We start from the raw sequence: 22,885 nt of genomic DNA, 5'->3' as shown, positions 1-22,885 counted from the left end.
GAAGCTAAAGAGAGTTGGAGGGCTTTCATAGAGTCTTTTTTAGAATTTAAACGAAGCACCCCCCACCCCAGTCTTCATCAGGGTAATACAAATCAGAGCCACACTGAGATGCCACCTCACGCCGGTCAGAGTGGTTAAAATGAACAAATCAAGAGACCATAGATGCTGGAGAGGATGTGGAGAAACAGGAACCCTCTTGCACTGTTGGTGGGAATGCAGACTGGTGCAGCCGCTCTGGAAAACAGTGTAGAGGTTCCTCAAAAAATTAAAAATAGATCTACCCTATGACCCTGCAATAGCACTGCTAGGAATTTACCCAAGGGTTACAGGAGTGCTGACGCATAGGGGCACTTGTACCCCAATGTTTATAGAGGCGCTTTCAACAATAGCCAAATTATGGAAAGAGCCTAAATGTCCATCAACTGATGAATCGATAAAGAAGATGTGGTTTATATATACAATGGCATACTACTTGGCAATGAGAAAGAATGAAATCTGGCCATTTGCAGCAATGTGCATGGAACTGGAGGGTATTATGCTAAGTGAAATAAGTCAGGCAGAGAAAGACAGATACCATATATTTTCACTCATATGTGGATCTTAAGAAACTGAACAGAAGACCATGAGGGAGGGGAAGGGGAAAAAAAGTTACAAACAGAGAGGGATGGAGGAAAACCATAAGAGACTTAAATATAGAGAACAAACTGAGGTTGATCGGGGGTGGAGGAGAGGAGAATGTAGGTGATGGGCATTGAGGAGGGCATTTGTTGGGATGAGCACTGGGTATTGTATGTGAGCCAATTTGACAACAAATTATATTAAAAAAATAAAAAGAAAATTCTTTAAAACTCGAGAAATTTTAACCCCAAAGGACAATAAAACATTTCTTTTATATTTAAAAATAAAAATATAAAATATAAACAAAGCACAATTTTCACCCTTTGAGCCTTGTGTTGAGGTCTTTACCAATGAACAGCTGGAGAGCATTAAAAGCTTTGTGAATATTTTCTTACCTTCTAGAACAAAAGATGTTAAACTGCCAAGGGAGGTTTGGTGACTTATGAAGTATCCTGCATCATGATTGGTTCATCATTGGTTCATCAGCTGCAAAACTGGTTCATAAAGGCCAAAAATGAAGTGTTACTATTGAATGAATTTCCACATTTTCATAATAACGTTGTTAACTTGTCATGCTTTTCAAAACTTGCCTCTGCGTTCCTCACTTTTATAGTCAATATTTAAGCAGGATCATAATTCTGGGAGGATTCAGACTCTGGGGAACAAGGGAAAATCGGGTAAAGAGCATTATATCCCATAAGTCACATATACTTTAGGGAAGCCAAGAGGAGAGACAGTCAGCAAAATAAAACCAGATGTGAATTTGATATGATGATACCAGGCCTTCCAATAGGAAGAGCACTTTCAAATACACATTTTTTTTTTTTCTTGGAATCAGTTGCATCATGGAATAAGTGAAACACTGAGCATCTCTTGCCCAAAAAGAATTACATGAAGCCCACACAGGGCTTTTGAAAATTCATTTACATTTGAATGATGCAAATTGTAATTTAGTATAATAAAGTCTGGAACTGAGAGAGAGAAATCATAGGAACAACTTGACTTCCAGTCAAATCTAATCCTAGTCCTCATCTGAACATGCTACCTTCAGTCAACATGTCCCATCAGAGATGTTTTTTTCTGTAAAACAAGTCATATCCTTCCTAATCCTGCCACACCGGCCCATCAGTGATAGGATCAAATGTGGTCTACAGATGTGGTTATTTCCACATAAGGTATTCTCAGAGATTCCTTGTGAACAACAGATGTTTCTGTCTGAGGCTTCTTTGGTACGACAGATACAGCATAATCATGCCACAATAAAAGTGAAGCTCTCTACGATATGTTCAGGTTCTGATGTAGAATTAGCAGAGTAACAAGTCTGTATCAACAAAAGACCGTATCTTTGCTGGACGAAACACTATTCACCAGTTGTAGACTGGTAGACTACAAACAACTATAAACACACCTCCCTACTTTCAAATACAAATAGGATAACAGCGCAAGAAAGGTTTTCTGATCTTTCCTCAGAATAGTTAACTCGTGTAATTTCTAAGCCTGAATATGACAACGTGGGGAGGAGGACTAAGGCATCACAATGTGGGGAGAGCATGAAGGGGAAACGCCATTTTTCTTCACTGTGCATGTACGTTCGGTCACTGCAGCAGGGTACTGCCCCCTGAAGCTGAACTTATATTTGGCAAAAACATTTCAATAAAAAGTATGATTTTATAGTCTCTTTATCAACTTTCAGACTTCAGAGAGTCTTAGATGTCACCTAGCATACCCACCCAACGCCCTCCAGTCATGACTTGGGTCTTAGCTGGTGGGCAGCACGGCTCCCTTTAACAGAGAGGCAGCTAAGGATGCATTGAAGTAATTATATCCCGTGTTGTGTTCCTACTCTGTGAAAATACTTCCATGAACGAAAGCAGAATTGGACTTCCACGAAGTTCCTCGGGCGCAGCACAAACTGAATCTAGTCTTTCTTTAAAAAGACTGAAAGGCACACTACTCCACCCTGGAAAGGAGCTGTTCCCCTCAGAGCCAAAGTTGGTCCATTCACGCAACCTTTCCTCACGCGATGGCTGTGGAGACTAAGCATCCTGGCCTACCCTCTCTCTGATACACCCACCTCCCAACCTCTGGTTCCTCCACCCACCCTTTCGTGTTTGGGTTTTCTCATTTTCCTTCCTTCCCTCCTTTCTCTTCTCAAACCACATGCTCCCAGATGTCTCATAGATGAACACTACTCATTCTGAATCTCCAGTGCAGATTTCTGTTTCCAGCTCAAGTCCTAACTGAACCACATGCACAGATCAGACACGTCTCAATCTCAAAGTGCCAAAGCGGCATCTTTCCTCTGCATCCGCTACCTCAATGAATGGAATTTACACTTTTGAGTCCTAATAAACAAACTTCCCCATCAATACGCCCTTCCAATAAATCCGTTTCCTAGAACATCCTTGAATTCTCTTCCCTCTTCTCCATCCTCCCCCTGCCACTTTCACTCAGGTCATTGCCATTTCTCGCCCATTTCCCTCACTGTGGCCAGAGCGATCTTCCCAAAACCCAAGCATATCCCGACATCTTAGTCACACAAAAGAAACCATATCTAACTAAACTCCCTTTCATGTCATGTAAAAGTACACTTACTGACCATATTTTATAGACAAAAAATATGCATATAAATGGCATTCTTTTTTTTTAATTGAAGTATGATTGATATACAATGTTAGATTAGTTTCAGGTGTGCAACATAGTGATTCAACATTTACACACATTACAAAATGATCACGATGATAAGTCTAGTTACCATCTGTCACCATGCAAAATTGTTATAGTACTGACCATATTCTCTATGCTGTACTTTACATCCCTATGACTTATTTATTTCATAACTGGAAGTTTGTACCTCCTAATTTCCTTCACCGATTTCACCCATCCCCCCCACACTCCTCTCCTCTGGCAACCACCAGTTTGTTCTCCATATTTATGAGTCTATTTCTGTTTTGTTTTGTTTGTTCACTTGTTTTGCAAATTCCACGTATAAACACCATACGGTGTTTGTCTTTCTCTGACTTCTTTCACTTAGCGTTAATACCCTCTATGTCCATCAATGTTGTCACTACATTGTATTCTTTTCAAGAAGAGGTTTGAGTTAAACAAAAGAAACAGTTGTCAGAAAGGAAGAGAGGCAGCTTTACAAAACATTTCCACACAGCTCATCAGTTCTAAGCTGTTAGTTGACGGTAAACATATGGGAGGAAACTACAATATAAGACAGAGATTTAAGAGCCCCATAAAAAAATACCCATATTTTAAATAAGACATTTCCCAGACCCTCATACCTGGGTAAAATCAAAGGACATGTTCTGAGATGCCTTTCAGCTTTTTTTAAATTTTTTTTTTCAACGTTTATTTATTTTTTTGGGGACAGAGAGAGACAGAGCATGAACGGGGGAGGGGCAGAGAGAGAGGGAGACACAGAATCGGAAACAGGCTCCAGGCTCTGAGACATCAGCCCAGAGCCTGACGCGGGGCTCGAACTCACGGACCGCGAGACCGTGACCTGGCTGAAGTCGGACGCTTAACCGACTGCGCCACCCAGGCGCCCCAGCCTTTCAGTTTTTAAGAAAGAAGTTAATCTTCCATTTCCCCCATCAATAATAACTCTGTGGTACTTTTACACCTGTCCACTCACACACATTACAGGGGGGTTCAGATCGAGTTCTCTAGCAGGGATAAATGCTCTGGGTTGAAGAGTTTGAAACGATTGTGATTCAATCACAGAAACAGAAAACTACCTTACATCCTCTTCATGAGGAAGGTTAACTTCTGTATTGTATGAATTGTCCATCATGAAGAGCATCACATGAGAAATGAAAGTGGATTCTGTTAACAGAATTAAACACAAGGCAGAGTGATTTAATTATACATTCGTAGGCTCCGCAAATTGGCTCTGTCTTTTCTTGGCTCTTCCAGTTTTCAATAAATACACACTAAGAGTCACAACTTTGGAGTTTCTTGACAATTCCCAAACAAAATATTTAGATTCATTCATTTCTCTAAATTTATTTAGAGAAAAATGTTTAAAGGATGATGATGGACTGGACCTAGCCACATTCCAGGTAAGCAGGATATCTCAAATTTTCAAATTCACTTATTTATTTTTGACAAAATCCACAGTATATTCTCATTTACAGTAGTGTAAAATTAAAGGAAAAGTTCTTTTTTAGTATTGGTATTTGACCTTGAAGGTTAATAAACTCTCTAAAAACAAAAACAAGGGGCGCCCGGGTGGCTCAGTTGGTTAAGCATCCGACCTTGGCTCAGGTCATGATCTCCCAGTCCGTGAGTTCAAGCCCCGTGTCGGGCTCTGTGCTGACAGCTCAGAGCCTGGAGCCTGCTTCAGATTCTGTGTCTCCCTCTCACTCTCTCTGCCCCTCCATCACTCTCTCTCTCTCTAAATAAATATATAAGCTTTAAAAAAAGCAGAAATATTTTGATTGAGATTTTTATTTTTCATTGTTCTTCCATGCTTTGGAATCTTATCAAGATCCTGTTATAAATCTGCAAACTCACAGTTGTTGCCAGCAGCCCCTTAGATAAGTTGATCTTTGCTAAGCATAATTTTAAAGAATCATTTTTAAAGTGGGCCCATTAGCAGATCTTATTTGAACTCAATTTTCATAGTTCTGTTAATAATCAGAACACATGCTTTGGTTGCCATATCTCAAGCTCTTCAACCTCCCCAGAGACTCGTAAGGGTGGATACATTTATGGCCAAGTCACTACCCTGCCTGGCTACCCAAACAAGATGATTTGGGCCAAAAGCATATAGAAAAATGAGGTTTGGTTCTCTTTCAAAAAAGGAAAATTAATCGCTATACTTTTTGTTCTAATTATGGCCATAACATGATTTTTTTTTATCCTCACCAGGAACTTGGAGACTATTTCAGATGCGACAGAAGACTTGAAGAAAAAAAAATGCAATAGGAGAGCCATTCTGAAACATGACATTAATACAATGTCAATTCCCTACCTAAATGCAACCAAAAAGATGAGGACAATATCTTTCTACGATGGATAAAAATAAATAAATAAAACTTGTGAGTGAAAAGGAAAGCACTCCGAGAAGATGCGTTTACAGAGGATTAACCTCTGCAAGGCTAATAAGATAGGGAAGGAAATGATAAGGAATTAAGACTGCATTTCTCCCTGCTGAGCCAGACATAACTGCATCACCGCCAAGAATTTGTGTATGTGTTGCCTTCTATGAAAATCTATAGATATTTTTGCCCTATTTTTATGCATGTAGAATATGAACATTTTAAACACCACAAAACAGCCTTAATTGCAGATATTTTATTTAACTTTAACCTTTTAACAGGATCCATACTCATTAAGATTTCATCTCTATATTTCAGCTCTCCGTTTAAGGCCCCTGGTACGTATGTCAATCCACGGCTATCTAGAGCATTAACTGAAAATGTCAAAAGTGTAATTCTTCATTACAGCAGAAATAGAATTATAAAAATTAGATCTTCCAATTACAAATGACATTTACCACTCCAATCGAGGTTAGCCTTACATGTGGTTGGGGTCAGAGGGCGAAGGAGAATCAGCCTGTACTCCAAAATAACTCCAGCACAGGTCTACCATTGAGGTTTTGTTTCCACCTTTAGTAAATTCTTCCATCATCTTGGTTCTGAGTCATAGTAGCCACAATAATAGCTGTACTTTATTTCAGATTTTCTGTGCACCAAATACTGTGTTCAGCTCTTAACAATTGACCTAAAGGAGTCCTGAAGTCTGGACTAAAATCAGACTCCATGTATTTGAACCCTGGCTCTTGGGAAAACTCCCTAACCTTGCTAAACTTCTGTTTTCTCAAGTGTGAAATGGGTTTGATTGTATCTATATCGTAAGATTGCTGTAAAAACGATGAGAGAAGATGACCAAGAAAATTAAGGATTTTTCCTAAGATCACACTCAACTAAAGAAATGGAAGAATCCGATTCAAACCTAGTTCTGACAGCTCCAAACTTCCAAGTTCCCATAACTTTCCACTGTATCACACCACCGCTGAGGGTGGCCAGGATGTCATGCAGACAGAAGGTACCGAAGAGGAGCAAGACACCAACACGAGCAGTATTTCTAGTCCTAGAGGAAATCCAGACCTGTGAGGTCGTGGGACAACCTAAAGCAGACAGACCCTGTTTGATGCTCAAACTATAGGAACTTCTATTGGTGACATGTTGTTGGGTTGTACATACCACGGGGGTGGAGGAGTTTCTGACCAACAGTGCCTGACTCACCATAGGAAATACACACACACACACACACACACACACACACACACAGGATTGAGGGTAAATAATGAGTCAACTAATGAACTCTAAGAAATTCTATATAAGAAAGAGAAATACTCCTTCTTGCAGTGAAACATTTCACATCCCTTTCCCAAGCTCAGCACCCTTCAAACACCCAGATACCTACATTTTATGACAGAAGATGAGGGGTACAATTGAAGCTGGGATGAGTTATGGTTCCTCCTGATTGTAAGGTCCATCAAGGTGGGATGATCATCAGTTTTTGTGACCACCGTACTCATACCAGCCAGCACATGCTGAGTTAACACTCAGTCAGTACTTCTTGAATTGAATTGGATTGAATTGAATTGAATCAAATAGCTACTGTGATCTTCCTCCACAGCACACAGATATTTGACCCTCTTGTTTTGTCTTGAACTCTCATCATCTAGCAGTATGTAATTTGACATACATTTGGATCCCATCCACATTAAGCATCTGCGAGGCAAAGACCCAAAGCCACACAGATCGGACATATCAACTCAGGGAAAATGGAAACATCCCACATCAAAGGCATGTGCATTCGTTTAAATGGCTCTGTTTAATATATAAGATAATGCAACTTGACTGGGGAGGTGTGATATTACATGATACTAATCTGGATTTAAATTTTTTTAATGCTTATTTTTATTTTTGAGAGAGACAGAGAGCAGGAGCAAGGGAGGGGCAGAAAGAAAGGGGGACACAGAATCTGAAGCAGGCTCCAGGCTCCCAGCTACCAGCACAGAGCCTGATGCGAGGCTTGAATCATGAACCTGAGATCATGACCTGAGCCGAAGTCGGACACTTAACTGACTGAGCCACGTAGGTACCCCGGTACTAATCTGATAGACTTTCCTCCTTCATGAAATCCAGAAAGAGTCTCACAGTGGTTTTTTCTTTGTAAGACATCACAGTCATCTGAAGACTTGACTGGGACAAAGGATTCGTTTTCAAGGTGGTTTACTCACAAGCTGGTTCTCTTTGTAAGGTTCAGTTTCTCCAGAGGCTGCAGGCCCCCTTACCATGGTGCCTGGCTTCCTCTGGCTTTATGTGGTCCAAAAGAGCAAGGTGGGAGCTGTGATCTTGTATGACCGAGCCCCAAAGCCACATGCCATCACTTTGCATCTTTGATACCATGTGGCAGGTTACCTACCACAGCTTTTCTCCCTAAAGTTAAGTTGAGGAAGCCAAAATCACATCATTCATACGGCTATATAATTTCTGTAAAGCTTTTTAGAAATACACATCAAAAACCTTAACAATGTTTATATTCTTTGATGGAATAATTCCACCTCTCAGAATCCATCCCAAAGAAATAGTCACAAATGCCAAGAAACACTTGTATTATGAGAGAAAAAAGGTTTTGTTGTTGTTTTTTTTATAAATACATAAAAGTTATAAATAAAAGACCCAGAATAACAAAATGGTTAATTAAATTCAGGTGCATCCCTTGATGCTAAGATTCACCTTTTCTCACATTTTCACATCTCTGAACTTGGAATATGTCTTAGAGTAGTCAGCACCTTATTATCCCCAGCAGACACGCAGTAGGCAAAGAGTAGCTGTCAGTGCCATGAACTTGGTCACAGATGTTCATCTTCTCATTACCTCAGCTGAATCATGTACTTTGTTGGTACCACACATGTTGATTTCACTGCTACTTAAAACATCTTCCAAGTAACACTTTGATTCAGCATTGAGATGAAAAGTTTTATGTACACAAAAAGGCATGTAAACAGAAGAGCAGGGGGTCAGGTTTTTTATTAATGAGGCAAATATTCATCACAGGAGGAATGATCACTATTCCAGATTTTGTTCCAAAGCAAGCAAATCATGTAGGTACTTAATAAAACATAGGTAGACGAAACTGTGTACATTTTGTTTTGTGAGGCATGCACTGTGTATATATCTTCCATATGCCACACAACGCAACTGAAGGCAAAAAATTGCCAAATCCCTGGATGAGATCAAAGAAATATTAAAGCTTTAAAAGGCTGGTGTGACCAACAAATGTTTCATGTAAGGCGATCATTAAGGATTTGTGTCACAGCTTAATTCCAAACAATTTGGGGGCGTCTGGGTGGCTCAGTTGGTTAAGCGTCCAACTCTTGACTTAGGCTCAGATCATGATCTCACGGTTCATGAGACCGAGCGCCATATCAGGTTATGCACTGAGTGTGGAGCCTACTTAGAATTCTCTCTCTCCTTCTCTCTCTGTCCCTCCCCCATTTACTCTCTCTCTCTCTCTCTCTCAAAATAAATAAACATTTTTAAAAATAATGATGATATTTACAAATATTAAAAACAGAGATGGAACTGTACCCTCCCAGCACTTATAACTTCCTTTGTAACCCGTTGCTGCTATCTACCTAAACCTTTTTTTTAATCCGTTTGTATTTCATATCTTTCTTCTTCTGTGAGAAGTACATTCTCTAGATTCACAAGCTTCAAGTTCTCCCTCCTGCATGGTGTTGCTGGATCGGGCCAGTGCATGTCAATGCAACCTATATTCTTCACACTTTTGTGATCTGTAATAAACCTTTCGCAGGCTTTGCTATTCCAGCCACAAATGCTGGTTTATTAGTTTTTTTCTCCAAATATTGAAACTCTTTCAGAAAACTTAAGGACCTTTCCAGTACTTAATCATTATTCTGACTTCCCCACCCTAAGCCATTCTGAGAGCAGGTCTACAGCAGGCCAAGTATATGCCCAACTTATTTATCCAGTTGTGACATCTTTCCATGTTTTTCCTATATGACAGAAACTAAGAGGAATAAAAGAGGAAATACATCTTTTCCTGGGCATTTGAGTGATCAAAGGGCCTTTTACCTGGCATAGTTTGCAACCATGGGCTTTTGGATAGTAACTTTAACTTAATTTAATCTTTCTCTCTGCCTTGGATCTTTCTAAGTTTTATTGCATTTGCAAAATCCAGCTTTTTCTTCTTTTCTCCCTCTCACTCTTCTTCTACAGCCAAAACAAATTGTGATCAATTGCCAGAGGCAATCTCGGATTGCAAACAGGAAGCAGGATGGATCCCCACTTGCCATGTTTGGGCTCTTCATCATCAACGCTGACAGAAGACTTCCCCCGAAGCAGCATATCCATTTGTCTCTGCAGTTAGCAAGTTTCCACCCTTGTGCCTCATACATTCTTCTGTCACTTACCAAATGTGATGTGGCCCCGCTGCAGATGTGGTAAGGGTATCAGAGTATCACCCATCAATTCTACCGTCAAGGCCACCATGCCCCAAACTACGCTCTCCCACTGGCACCACCGATCAGCCAAGTCCCTAAATCCAAAGCTATTACCAGAAGTTGCTTCCATTTACTTTCTCCTACAGGTAAATTCATCTGACGGTATAATATCAACCCATTTAGGCATTTAACCTGAAGCCCATAAGCACGTTCGACTGCCTGTCTGTGTCCTACTCCCATCCCCAACTAGTTCAAATAATAAATACATAAAATCAGGCTTTCATGCTACACATTTACACCTAATAATAACTATGTCTGAATTGGTCTGAGATTGAAGTTCAAGACTTATTTTGCTGGAGCTAGACTTTTCCCAGAGACTTGGACACAGAGGCACAGCGGAGTAAGACGGGATGCAGGGGCGCCACAGTAATAGAGAGCTCGTTTCAAATCAGAGACACAGCACATCCGCTTGGTGCAGGGAGAGGCTCATCCAGGACACAGATTTGGGGGAGGAGGCAGAAGGGTCTGCTAGAAGTGTCTCGTCACCATTACATTAAGACCTAGACTTTGTAAAGTCAGAATTTGCCAAAAATAGTCATAGAAGGATATATTTCATTGCTCTGTCATGTGTGAGACGTTCATTAGCATTTCATGCAGGCAGGCAGAAAATTTCTGGAGAAGCGGAGAAATCACATTCCCAGCTCATTCCCCACGAAGCACTGCAAATTTGGCATTTCTGCGCAGGAGGAAACCATACCCTGCTGGCAACAGACTCATCATCAACCCAACTCACAATGAAAACACAAAGAAAGCAAAACACCCCTGCATCTTTATTGCTCTCAGTACCTGGTGAGTATTTATCAGACTCAGGAACATTTCCTGGAATCATTACATCAAGTCTCTTTTCACCTGAAGTACCATGCTCCCTACCTGAATTCCGTTCAATTCATTGGAACAGAGGTATAATTAGCTTCTTTAATGATCAACATACCAGGAATCTGAAAAAGTGGGGAAGGAGAGGAGGAATGGCCTTATTGTGGCCAGAGCCCCAGGGGGAGGCTGGATGTCATCTGTGCCTCGGCCCCATTCGCTCCACCCTTTTCCAGAGTGGGGTCCTCTCTAACCTAACAGGCTAAGCTGCCACCCAGCCCCAAGTGATAAACAGCCTTGATGCTGAATTTGACTTGCACCTTTGAGGTTATGTTGGTGCTCCTTGCTCTGCAAGTCTCTCGATCATCTATGGCAACACAGAACTGATGAAGTGCATGAAGGCCAGCACTTCAAATATTTGACCTCACTTTCCATCATACCTTTTAGCAGAACTGATTAACAAGGAACAAAGTGGGCAGTTTTAAACTTTACCTCTTCCTCCTTTAACGGCCCTGCTTCTGGTGGAAGAGTAATAAACAGCGGCGATCTAAAGGCCGTGTGTCCAAGGGGACAGGCTGGATAATCAACGTCTGAATTCTGAGGAGTCTGTTATGCACCTGCACCCACCCGGAAGGGGAAGGCTTTGTCTCTTCGCGGCCTGGAAGGGCCAGTCTGTGGCCTGAACAATGCTTTGCATTACAAATTTATGCCGATAGAGAGGACAAAATAAAAAACTATTACACTGTCTTAAGTGCATGTCTTTGAATTGACTTTCTGTCACCTGCCTCTCAGCGACCTCATGTTGCAGCTGGCAGAAGACTGACTGCCACTGTCACTGTTCCCTCCACGCTGACATCTCAGATCATTGCGCCAAACCTCACCACCCTGTCTTTTAATTCTGTGTCAGGATTTATTCTGCCTCATCCAGTCCTAATGGTTCATCACTGAAAACAATAAAAATCAAAACGAACGACCCGAGAATATTAGTTATCTAAAAATCAAGTTTTTTACAGAACATTCAGTGACATGGGGAAATGCTCATATATAATGTTAAGTGAAAAAACCAGGAGACAAAATTATGTATGTGCAACACGATCTGATTTGATTATATGTATATGCATGTGTGTATAATTCCACAATATTAATCTATTTTTTAAGTGTTGGTTTATTTATTTTTATTTTTTATTTTTAAATGTTTATTTATTTTTGAGAGAGCACGAGCAGGGGAGGGGCAGAGAGAGAGGGAGACAGAGGATCCAAAGTGGGCTCTGAGCTCAAACCGGAACCGTGAGATCATGACCTGAGCTGAAGTCAAACACTCAACGACTGAGCCGCCCAGGCGTCCCCACAATATTAATCTTGATCATTTCTTGACAATGTCGTTAAAAGAAATTTTAATTTCCTTCCTTATGCTTTCAAAACTTTACTAAATTGTGCATGTATTATTTTTATAAGCAGAAAGAAAATAATCTTTTCAAACTGCTCTGCAGATGTAAACTATTCCCTCAGCTTTACCCTGTATTTTTATTGTTGATTCATACTATATTCTACTGCACTAACTTCACAACCCCATCAGCTGGATTCCCAAAGTTCCACCCGCATGGCTCAACTCTGTAGCATCCAGAATGCACATGAAGCGAGCAGCTGACTTACGGGTGACTTCTCAAGACGTCATGTGTCAGGAAGCAGAATGAGCCAGAAGAACTGGCTTCTAGTCCCCATCCTCCCCCTAATAGTAATGCAAGGACCTTGGAAATCCCTCTGAGCCAACTTCTCCCATATATGAACTGAAAGGTTGAGCTGGATGACCCAAGGGCCCATCTTGCTTGAAATTTCTGCTTTTCATGAGCTGCCGGACCTAACTGCAGCAGAAAGTTCCAGTCACCATGAGTGTGAGGTTACTGCAAAGAAGCTCATGAGGCAAATGATTCTCATTCAACAGGAAGTGGTGAAAGCCGAGAGTCATAAATATCCAAATATATGTGCTGTTTTATCTCAGAACAAATCTCTCAGGCAAAACAAATCTATTTTGCCTGAGAATCATTTGCCTCAAGAGCAAAACTTTGCAGTAACCTCACACTCATGGTGACTATTTACATTTACAGATGTAAATACAGCCCAAATATCTACAGTAGTGGAAATGGAGGGTGAAGGAGGGGTTCAGAAAAGAGATCAGTAAGGCAGTCTTTCAGAAACATCAAATTATATAATGTCCCAAACATAGACAAGGAGTTCACTGCACACCCAAAATTTAAGTATAATAAAGTCTGAATTCACCTGGATCATGAAGTGACTCAAGGATAAATACCAGGAATGATTACAATAACCTGAATCTGGACATTTAGTCATAGAAAATATAACCTTTAATTTGGATGAGATTACTGACATGTTAATTTCTCTTTTTTTTTTATGTTAGTTAATTTCTTAAAACCATGTAAGTCACACATAAATTCACCATAATATAAAATTCAAACAACATAGATGAACACAGGATAAGAACATGAAAGTTCCCCTCTGGTCTTACCTTCTGGCATCCCACATCTCTGCCCACAGATGACCTACATTGTAGACCCTTTTTGTTTTAAATCTTCACACGGTTCTTACCTATCTCTCCCAAAGCACTACAAGAATATCTATAAATATCAGATGTCTTTGTTCTGTCACATTTAACCAAAAACTTGACAAATTTCTTATTAAAATGAAATCGTTCCTTTTCAAAGAAGAATCCATTCTTTGGATTCTACAATGGATTCTAACCATTTTTCCCTATCTGTTAATCTTCTTATCTGTAAAATAACAAACAAATCAACACGGATATTAAAGGAAGAAATGCTACTGGGACAGCAAAAACAGCACAGAAGCCTCTCTGTGTGCACAGCTTCTGACCTCCCAGACACAGACATATGCAGACCTTCACTAGCTCAGACTCTTGAAGCTCCGAAGATGCCCTCAGCTTAGTTACCCTCTGAAAATACATCCAGTCTGTGGGAGCTTCTGGAAAACAGTATCACAGCCCTTCCTTCTCCACCCTTCTTCTCAGTCTCAACTCTTCCTTCTCTGCAAAACTACTCCCAGGCAGAGCTGCAGTACAAGAAAAATCAGGTATTCTGGAGGAGCGAGAAGCCCAGAGATGCCTCTCAGATTAGAGATCAGTCCTGAAGCTCTCATTATTTAAATGCTGACATGGAAAATGTATTACTGGAAGCCCAAGTTTGTGGAAAATCTGAAACTTGATGAAGGTTTTTTAGCAATCGCTTATGTGTGGAGACAATAGAAAATGAAATAATTTAAAAAATGAAATATAGTTAACCAAACAGCACACATCCAAAACATTATTGAGCTCGGAGAAGGGAAATGATGGAAATGATGCTTTTTTCTTAACACAGAGGAAATATGCTGTATCTACTAATAAGAAATATTTATTGAGTGCTTACTATCCTAAGCATTTTACATAAGTTAAACACTTTAATTTCACAACAAACCTACAGGAAAGTATTATTATCATCTCCATTTTAAAGATGAGGAAACTAAAGAACAGAGAGCTAGTAAGCTTCATCTCACAGGATCTGGGCTCTCCCTCCCAGTAGCAAAATGGCTGCAGCAGTGTCAGCCCTCACATTTCCTCCCTATACCATCCAGAGGAAGAGAAGGTCTCTTCTAGAATTCACACTCTCATTGGCCTGATGGTGTCACGTGCTCTTCCCATGTGGACAGGGAGACTGGGATATGCCAATGAGACTAAGCCTAACAGAGCCACCTGAATAGGTAACTGGAGGCAGGGTCAATGTCACCGAAACTTCCTGGCTGAAAATGGAGGTAGTAGGAAAAGGGAGATAATGGATCCTGGAGAAGTGGCCTTCTCTGAAATGTCTACCATAGTATTCATCAACCAGAAAAAGCAGCACAGAAAATTTCTCCAATGGTACCATTATAAACATCCTCCAACTTGAAACTATTAACTCTTATTGGCACTATTTGTTCTGGAAGAGTATGTCCTCCAGCAATTACTTTTTAAACAAAAGTCAAATTTTTATTCTATCCTTTGTTCCCCAGAATCAATTTCTCCCAGAGACAAAGGTAGATTTGTAACACATGCTGGGCACTCTCAGGAACATATGTGATAATACTTTCTTGGAAAATTTGATAGTGCAGAACTAGAACTACCTTATACCTTTCGATTAGAGGAAAAGGATGATTTCAAATAAGAAGATTCTTTCTACCTAGTCGTCTTTTATGCATGTGTTATTTCACCCCTGAGTTAAGGAGTTAGTGCTTTGCTTACACACAAGCAAAGCACACAACTGAAATCAAGAACTGTATGAGTCCTTATGAAGTACTCAGAACTATCTCTGCTTTTATTCTAAACAGATAATTAGCTACCCAATTTCAAAGATGTTCTCAAATGAAGATGCCACCGTGTTCCTCGGGAACACATTTTAAAGTTTAATGATCTTTACTATCAGCAGGACGCCCGTATTGAAACTACCATTGAATTCAATTTAATACAATGAATATTTGTTGACTATGGAGTACCTACTACGTGACCATCCTGAGGCTCCCACCCGTGTCTCAGCAGAAAACATCCTCCCCATTAGCCTTCACAAACCAGAAGACCAGGGCCAGCTGTCCACAAGTTAATCAACATATACGCATTTGAGTAGCCGTGCTAGGAAAAGTGACATGCAAACAAGCGTAAACATTGTCTTCAACCTCACCTCCCCAGGATACTTGTTTGCATTTCATTTTCCTGGTCCTCCTGTTTCCATGGCTTTCCTCTGAACCTCCTGCTGGTTTTCCACTGCTGTGATAAATAGATATCTCACAATTGAACTCGGAAGCAACCAAATGGATCCTAGGAAAAAAAACAGTGGCTTATTTGGGGAAACAGATTCCCAACCACAACCCTTTTACATTAAGTTGTGCTTAAATGCAAAAGAAAAATAAATACAAAACACTGAAAGAGTAAACATAACAGATATCAACTAATAATCCAGGGAGCAACACTCCATATCATTAGTACCAGGCATGACTAATCTGATAAAGCCCTCAGCTCACACCAGCTGTCCATAATCAGAATAGACTAGCAACCATTCCCAGGCCTACAGTGGGCACACAAGCTGCTGAGAAGGGCTGATTCTATCAAAGCCTAAGCAGCTCCAAAGTTCATTCGGTTCTGCTCCTGGACAAGCTTCAAAACCATTTTAGACCTCTCCAAGGGGCGGTAAAGCTCCAGAGCAGGTGTATTAGGGAGTGATTGAAGTCATCTCATTTAATGCGAGAATCCCTTTACAACCATGGCCAGCCATTGATCCAGCACGGTGGAGCCGGGCAGGGCCGCGCCTGTGACCTTGGCCATGTTCCCAGTACCGGAAGCCGTCCCCACCACAGTGTGTCCAACCCTCCTTCCGGTGACAGGGCTTCAAACAGAGGAAGACCGCTCTCATGGTCCCTAAGTCACAGCCCCCGCTGTCTTGTTCATAGAATATCTGACAGCCTGCATACAGTTTGCATCTCTCTCTCCTTGTCACTTTGGCTAAGCAAGTTCTGTGATACAAAATCTAGACTTTTTGCAAAAACTTACCTACTTCCTTTTCTGTCATATTCCTTGTGTGAAAGGTGTTTATATTTACTTTGTACTCACTCCGAGTTGAACGAGTGAGTGCACCAGTATACATCATAAGAAGTCTTTAACCTGAGGATGTCCTTTTCGTCATGAATCAACATTTATGCTGCTTTGTGCCTATTTAAACTATGCTCTGCCCATTTCCTCTTCCTTTGAGTCTCTCTGTATTTAGTCTTCTCCACTCAGCCCTTCTTGCCCTGTGGATTAAGGTCAGGTAGCAAATACCTCTCTTCTACATCATCTAATTGATCGTGCTGGTGTGACATTTCAATCTCTGCTTCATCGGGAGAAGCAGCTTCATGTGACATGGCAATGCTGTGGGGGAAAAAACAGAAATAGAGAAAGCCTATTAACCTTCAGAAAATGATAGTACATTTTGTGCTTCTTTTCCCACCTGATTATTTTCTAAGCAGTAAAACTTTCAATTCATTAAGCCCTAGGTGGGTAAGTGATGCTTTATCCAACAGAGAACATGAGATACCACTTTTAAGTGATTTTCTGACATTCACACACACTGGGAGAGATTGGACTGATGACCAACTATGAAAACCACAGACCTGAGTTCCCAACACTGACGTGCTCCATCTACACGTTTCTACATTGACATTTACGCAAAGAACAGCAACGTGTAACTGCAAAAGGCAAAATTCAGACCTCATTTGAAAGACCTGGGATTATAACCCAAAGTACCCAATATAGACTCAGTTTCTACTGTGTGTGGCAGCTTTACTTAACTCACTTATCCTTACAAACATCCTGTCAACATCTGGAAGATGGGCTCCATTTTACAGGTGAGATCCTTGAGGTGTGGACACCTGTGACTTGTTGGAGCTTACGTGTACAATGGAACTAAATTAAAAACAAATCGGTCACCGAATCAGCATAACACATCAAGTGTTTCTCATAATCCCTCCTCTCTGAGATCTAATATTACAAAATGAACTTCTGCTTTTACCTACCTGAGATTTTGACAAGCAATCAAAAGCAATAATCACGGGGCGGGCTGGGTGGCTCAGCGGGTTAAGTGTCCGACATCCGACATCAGCTCATGATCTCGTGGTTCGGGACTTCGAGCCCTGCTTCAGACTCTGTGCTGACAGCTCAGAGCCTGGAGCCTGCTTCGGAGTCTGTGTCTCCCTCTCTCCCTGGCCCTCCCCTACTTACACTCTGTCTCTGACTCTCTCAAAAATTAAACATTTAAAAAAAAATTTTTAAAAAGAAAAAAGAAAAGAAACAGGGGAATAAGGATTCCAAGAAGGCTGCCAACATATGCTCTGAAGGATATGTCATGAGGACACTGCCTTGCAGCCAACCCTGACCTGGGCCTCAGTGGCTTGAGGGCAAGAGAGAAGCCATCATGTTCTGCTCTTCATGCAGGAACACACCACAGGGCTGTCGTAGCATCTGCTGGTGGCCACCGGTCCGGCCGCTGCTTGCTGCAGAGACCTGACTCCAAAGACCTCTCTCCACTGCGAATATAGGACCATCCGAAATATGGAAGCCCCAAGACAGTATCCAATTTCCCAGTATCTCTGGGTTGAGGTATGAAAGCCCATTCTTTTAAAAATGTTCCAGGGAGAGGGAGAGACATTTTTTTTTCTTTCTGGTTTTCTGAGAGGATTGAGAAGTTTCCCTCTGAAATTTTTGTCAAAAAAAAAAAGAAGAAGAAGAAGAAATCCTTGGGGTGGGGATGCTATTGTCCTTCTGAAATTCTGTAGGTAGTTTCGAACCTTCACACCACTTGCTCCCGTATTGATCACATGAACATCGTGAACCTTTTTTAGGTAATCAAGCACAGAACAATTTTCTAATCTCTGCTTTGCCATTTTCTTTATAATTGTAGGCTAGTGACATATGTTCTCTCATCTGTAAAATGGTGATAATATTAGCCTACTCCAGGGAGATTTTGTGAGAATCATAGAAGAAAAGCCTTTAAACCCAGTTATAGCAACCACCCCCATAGACAAAAGTTGCTAAGGGATTGGGGAGGGGTGGGAGGGAGCACAGAGGGAGTAGGATGATAGGAGGAAACACCGAGAAAGCAGCCCAGCCCACTTCTCCCCCAGTGATAGCATCCCAGCTTATTTTCCCCTAATACAAACTCTCTTTTACATCTCGGTCTTCTGACCCAGCAGTTTCTCCATCAGACCTCCTCCAGGTCCCAGAGACTATTATTTCCACATTAAGTGCCCTTGCTGAAGATTTTGAGATTCTCACATTTCTATATATGCCTTGCTGCTTTCCAGACTACACAAAATATGCTAATGCCACGGTTAAAGATCCTTTCATTAAGAAAATTATAGTAACGTGGAATCTGTTGATTTTTCACCTTGGGCATCAATTATATTACTGTCCATTTCCTGTTTCAGTTTTACAATGGTTGACAAGCTCCTAAGCCCCATATCAGTAGTAAAGGCAAAGCCGGTCTACAGGGCTGACCATCTGGTAATTCTTATACAGCCAGCCAGCCTCAGAGGTAAAAGTATTATCCAACATTGGAGAGCTAAGGAAAACAAAACAAAACAAACCTCTGAACCCCAATATGGCAGAATTTTGAAAAAATAAAACCATACCTTGGTTGGATCTTTTTTTTAATGTTTATTTTTGAGACAGAGAGAGACAGAATTTGAGCAGGGGAGGGAGTGGGGGGTGGGGGGCGCAGAGAATCCGAAGCAGGCTCCAGGCTCTGACCTGTCAGCACAGAGCCCATCGCAGTGCTCAAACCCACGAACCATGAGATCGTGACCTGAGCCAAAGTCGGACACTTAACCGACTGAGCCACCCAAGCGCCCCTTGGTTGGATTTAAAAGGAAATTACCTAGGGGAGCCTGAGTGGCTCAGTTAATTAAGCGTCCGACTCCATTCAGCTCAGGTCATGATCTCACGGTTCCTGAGATCAAGCCCAGTGTTAGCCCCCCCCCCCCCCCCCGGAGAGTTTGGAGCCTGCTTAGGATTTTTCTCTCCTCTCTCTCTCTCTCTGCCTTTCCCCCTGCTGTGCACACACACTCTCTTTCTCTCTCTCTCTCTCTTAAAATAAATAAACATTTTTAAAAAGAAAAAGAAAAAAATGAAAAGAAATCACCTAAAGAAAAGAATATTTCTTTCGGTCCACTTAATAACATCTAACTCTACTGAAAGCACTTAGTTTGCAGTGAATGTGTATCAGTGATTATAGGTCAAGCCATTAACAGAAACTCAGGATTCAAATGTAACAACTTAGAATGTGCCTTTTTTTTTTTTTTTTACCATAAATGTCAGTGTTTTCATAGAAACAAAAACAGAAGACAAACAAAACAAATGTCAGGGTTTTCAAACTATTGGAATAGGTTTTAATAGAAATCACTCTAAAAAAAGTTAACTGTATTTGTATATGAATTGAATGTGCATTAGGGGAAGTTAACTGTATTTGCATATGAATTGAATGTGATTACCCCACTTTTTAATTAAATTTTAGTATCTATGGTGAATTTGATCAAGATTTTTAACCATAAATATAGCTAAATAACAACTATTTCTAGAAACAAACCCAAGACAAAAGATATACTCCTCAAGTACAAAATCTGGTAATTTTTTAGTTTAGCTTCGCAAGCCTCAAAAAATGGCCTAGACTGGATAATTATATATTCATTCCCCTCTTCCTTTCCAACTACCTACCTGCCTTGTGTCACAAGCCAGACTCTTCTACACTTGTGACCCTTTTCCTTTCAAAAGACCGGTGGTCCTACAGTAATTTCAACCCCTCCCTCTCTCTGCATTTCCATCCACCTTTTCAACAAGTATCAAATTAATGATCTGTTCATCTCTAGGTCACCATTGAGGCACCCTATAAATCAACAGATGTGCTTTTGATTCAATACATTACCCTCTCTCCTTCTCTGCTAGACGTATAAAAGAAATTATTCAGATTAGGGAAATTATTTCCAGAAGAGAATCATCAAAACGGTGTTTTGCAGCATTCAAAATCCACATCAAGTCTGTAAAACTTTGGTTGTAAAGTATTGGTTAAGTGCTACCATTGCAAGATACTATTTATTTATTTATTTTTTTAACATTTAATTGTTGTTGAGACACAGAGGACGAGCAGGGGAGGGGCAGAGAGAGAGGGAGCCACAGAATCCGAAGCAGGCTCCAGGCTCTGAGCTGCCAGCAAGGCTTGCCAACCGACGCGGGGCTCGAACCCACCGACTGTGAGATCATGACCTGAGCCAAAGTCAGATGCTCAACCGACCGAGCCACCCAGGTGCCCCGCAAGATACTATTTAAAAGTAGCATAGGCCTATGTATATACACAAATGCATATAATATGTGTATTATAATATAATATAATATAATATAATATAATATAATATAATATAATATGCATTATTTGCATATGCATATACAATAACTTAAATGTAAAGACACAAATATAAACGATGGCAGTAGAGATTTACGTCCGTGTGTGTTTAATATTTTTGGCAGCTCAGTATTCCCATTTCCTTCCTGTAGGACACACATTTTCTTTTGGAGAATTACTTCTTTCCCATTATATTGCATTGGCAGAACAGTAAATCCAATGCCTCAATCCCACTGAGAATGTCACATTAACCAGCTTTCCCCACACTTCCTTGGAAAAGCCAGAAGCCCAGAATATCAGCTGTTGTCTTCTAGGATTTGCATCTTATGTGAGAGACACTGAGATGGAAGAAGCTGTTGGAATTCCATAGTTCTCACCCATGGTGCCTGGACATGATTGTTCCTGGTCTGGAAACACTCCCAGCACCCAGAGCAGCCTTAAGTAATGACTTACCAAGCCTGAGTCTCAGCTTTCCAGTTGATGTGCTGAGTTCCTGATAAATTTCCCTTCTTAAATTGTCCAAAGTCATCTTCTGTTGCCTGCAATCCAAGGACCCCAATCATTACAGTTACTTACGAAACAAACACTGAGTAAGAACACACATTAAATATATTATTCACATTCGGGGTGATTAGTATATATGTATAGATGCATTTTGTTGATCAATGAGTAAAGAGGATCAGGGAAGTTGAATTTTCAGGCAGGAAGGTTGTCATGAGCTCTCTCCAGGAGAATAAAAGCTGAGAAAATATCTTTCTCTGTGTGTGTGTGTGTGTGTGTGTGTGTGTGTGTGTGTGTGTGTGTGTGTTTCAGATACCATACATATATATAACCAGTGGTATATTCTGAAATTTTATTAATACCTTCAATGGAACAACAATTAAAGTTGGCAGCAAGGATGTTCAGTGAGAACTCCACTAGCAAAAAAGTCAGTTGCCTTTCTGTGTTGAAAAATTTTGTATTTTATGCAGCCAGTTAAAAGAATATCTCATCTAACTATTCAATATATGTGAGTTTATTATGCACAAATGGCTACGGATATTTATCATCCGCCCTTTGCGATCTTTTTTAACAGCTACTAACTATCCTGATGCGCCCATATCACCCCGTTAGGAGATTTCTTCGCTTTGTTGATGCAGAGCATTAACTTAATGTTGCAGAATTTAAGGTCTTCTCTTTTATAAACTTATCATATCCTTTTTCTCCCTGTGCAGTTAAGTCTGGTTTAATTATCTCCCAGAAATCAGTAAAGGTACTGTTTTTGCCTTTGCTTGCCCTTAATCCTTATCTGATTAAAGTGTCACACTCTTAATTGGGCTGTGTGTACCTCAGCCTCTTCAATTCCAAATATCGAGGGTGGCAGCGGGACACCTAGGACTGGCAAACGGCTCACAGATAAGCAGCAAATGCGAGTAGTGCACAAAATACCAGTCCCTCTTCTTGGTGCCACCCTGCACTGCCACCCCCCCCCCCCACACCCCGCACCTCTTCTCTTTCGCCCGTCCAGCAAGGAAAGAGGAGAGATTTTCAGAAATGGAGAGGGTGTTTGACACCTATTACTCTCCGTTCAACAGGCTGGAATCTTTTCAATCTTGCAAGTCTTTGAAAAGAGTTCAAGTGCTATTTGATTGAAGCCTTGCAGTACTGACAAGACAGGGCTCACTAAAAACCTCACCACGTGAAAAGGAAAAAGAAAAACATAGGCCCCTCTCAACACATATTTTTTAAGAAAGTATGGATATTATTGTGATCCTTTTACCAGTGAGTGAACTTTGAAGATGCCAACAGAGAGAAGGGGGGAGGAAGGAGGAATGAGAAGGAGAGGGTAGAGGCAGGGAGAGAGAGAATTTCTCTTGCTTCCAAGTGGGAACAATATCCCATCAAAGTTCTTTTCCCACCAGTAGGTATATCCGGGACCTCCATGACAAAAGGCACAACTGTGACA

The 22,885-nt window shown here is 40.8% G+C and overlaps 1 long non-coding RNA gene across 2 annotated transcripts; it reads right to left on the bottom strand.

Moving 5' to 3' along the window:
• Positions 1-334: 334 nt before the first annotated feature.
• LOC147584691 (uncharacterized) lies at positions 335-22,612 on the bottom strand. Of its 2 annotated transcripts, none has more exons than XR_015255818.1 (5): positions 22,426-22,612; positions 21,394-21,479; positions 16,563-16,919; positions 15,697-15,833; positions 335-1,112 (listed from the first exon to the last, which is right to left on the bottom strand). It is a non-coding gene; the product is annotated as an uncharacterized LOC147584691 (long non-coding RNA). The 2 variants fall into 2 exon arrangements; XR_015255821.1 differs by lacking the exon at positions 335-1,112 and adding an exon at positions 7,057-7,370.
• Between the last annotated feature and the right edge of the window lie 273 nt (positions 22,613-22,885).

This window comes from Puma concolor, chromosome A1 (genome assembly GCF_028749965.1).
Source record: "Puma concolor isolate L17-30 chromosome A1, mPumCon1.1.hap2, whole genome shotgun sequence".
NCBI lineage: Eukaryota > Metazoa > Chordata > Mammalia > Carnivora > Felidae > Puma > Puma concolor.
This window is presented reverse-complemented; position numbering and strand designations above follow the sequence as displayed.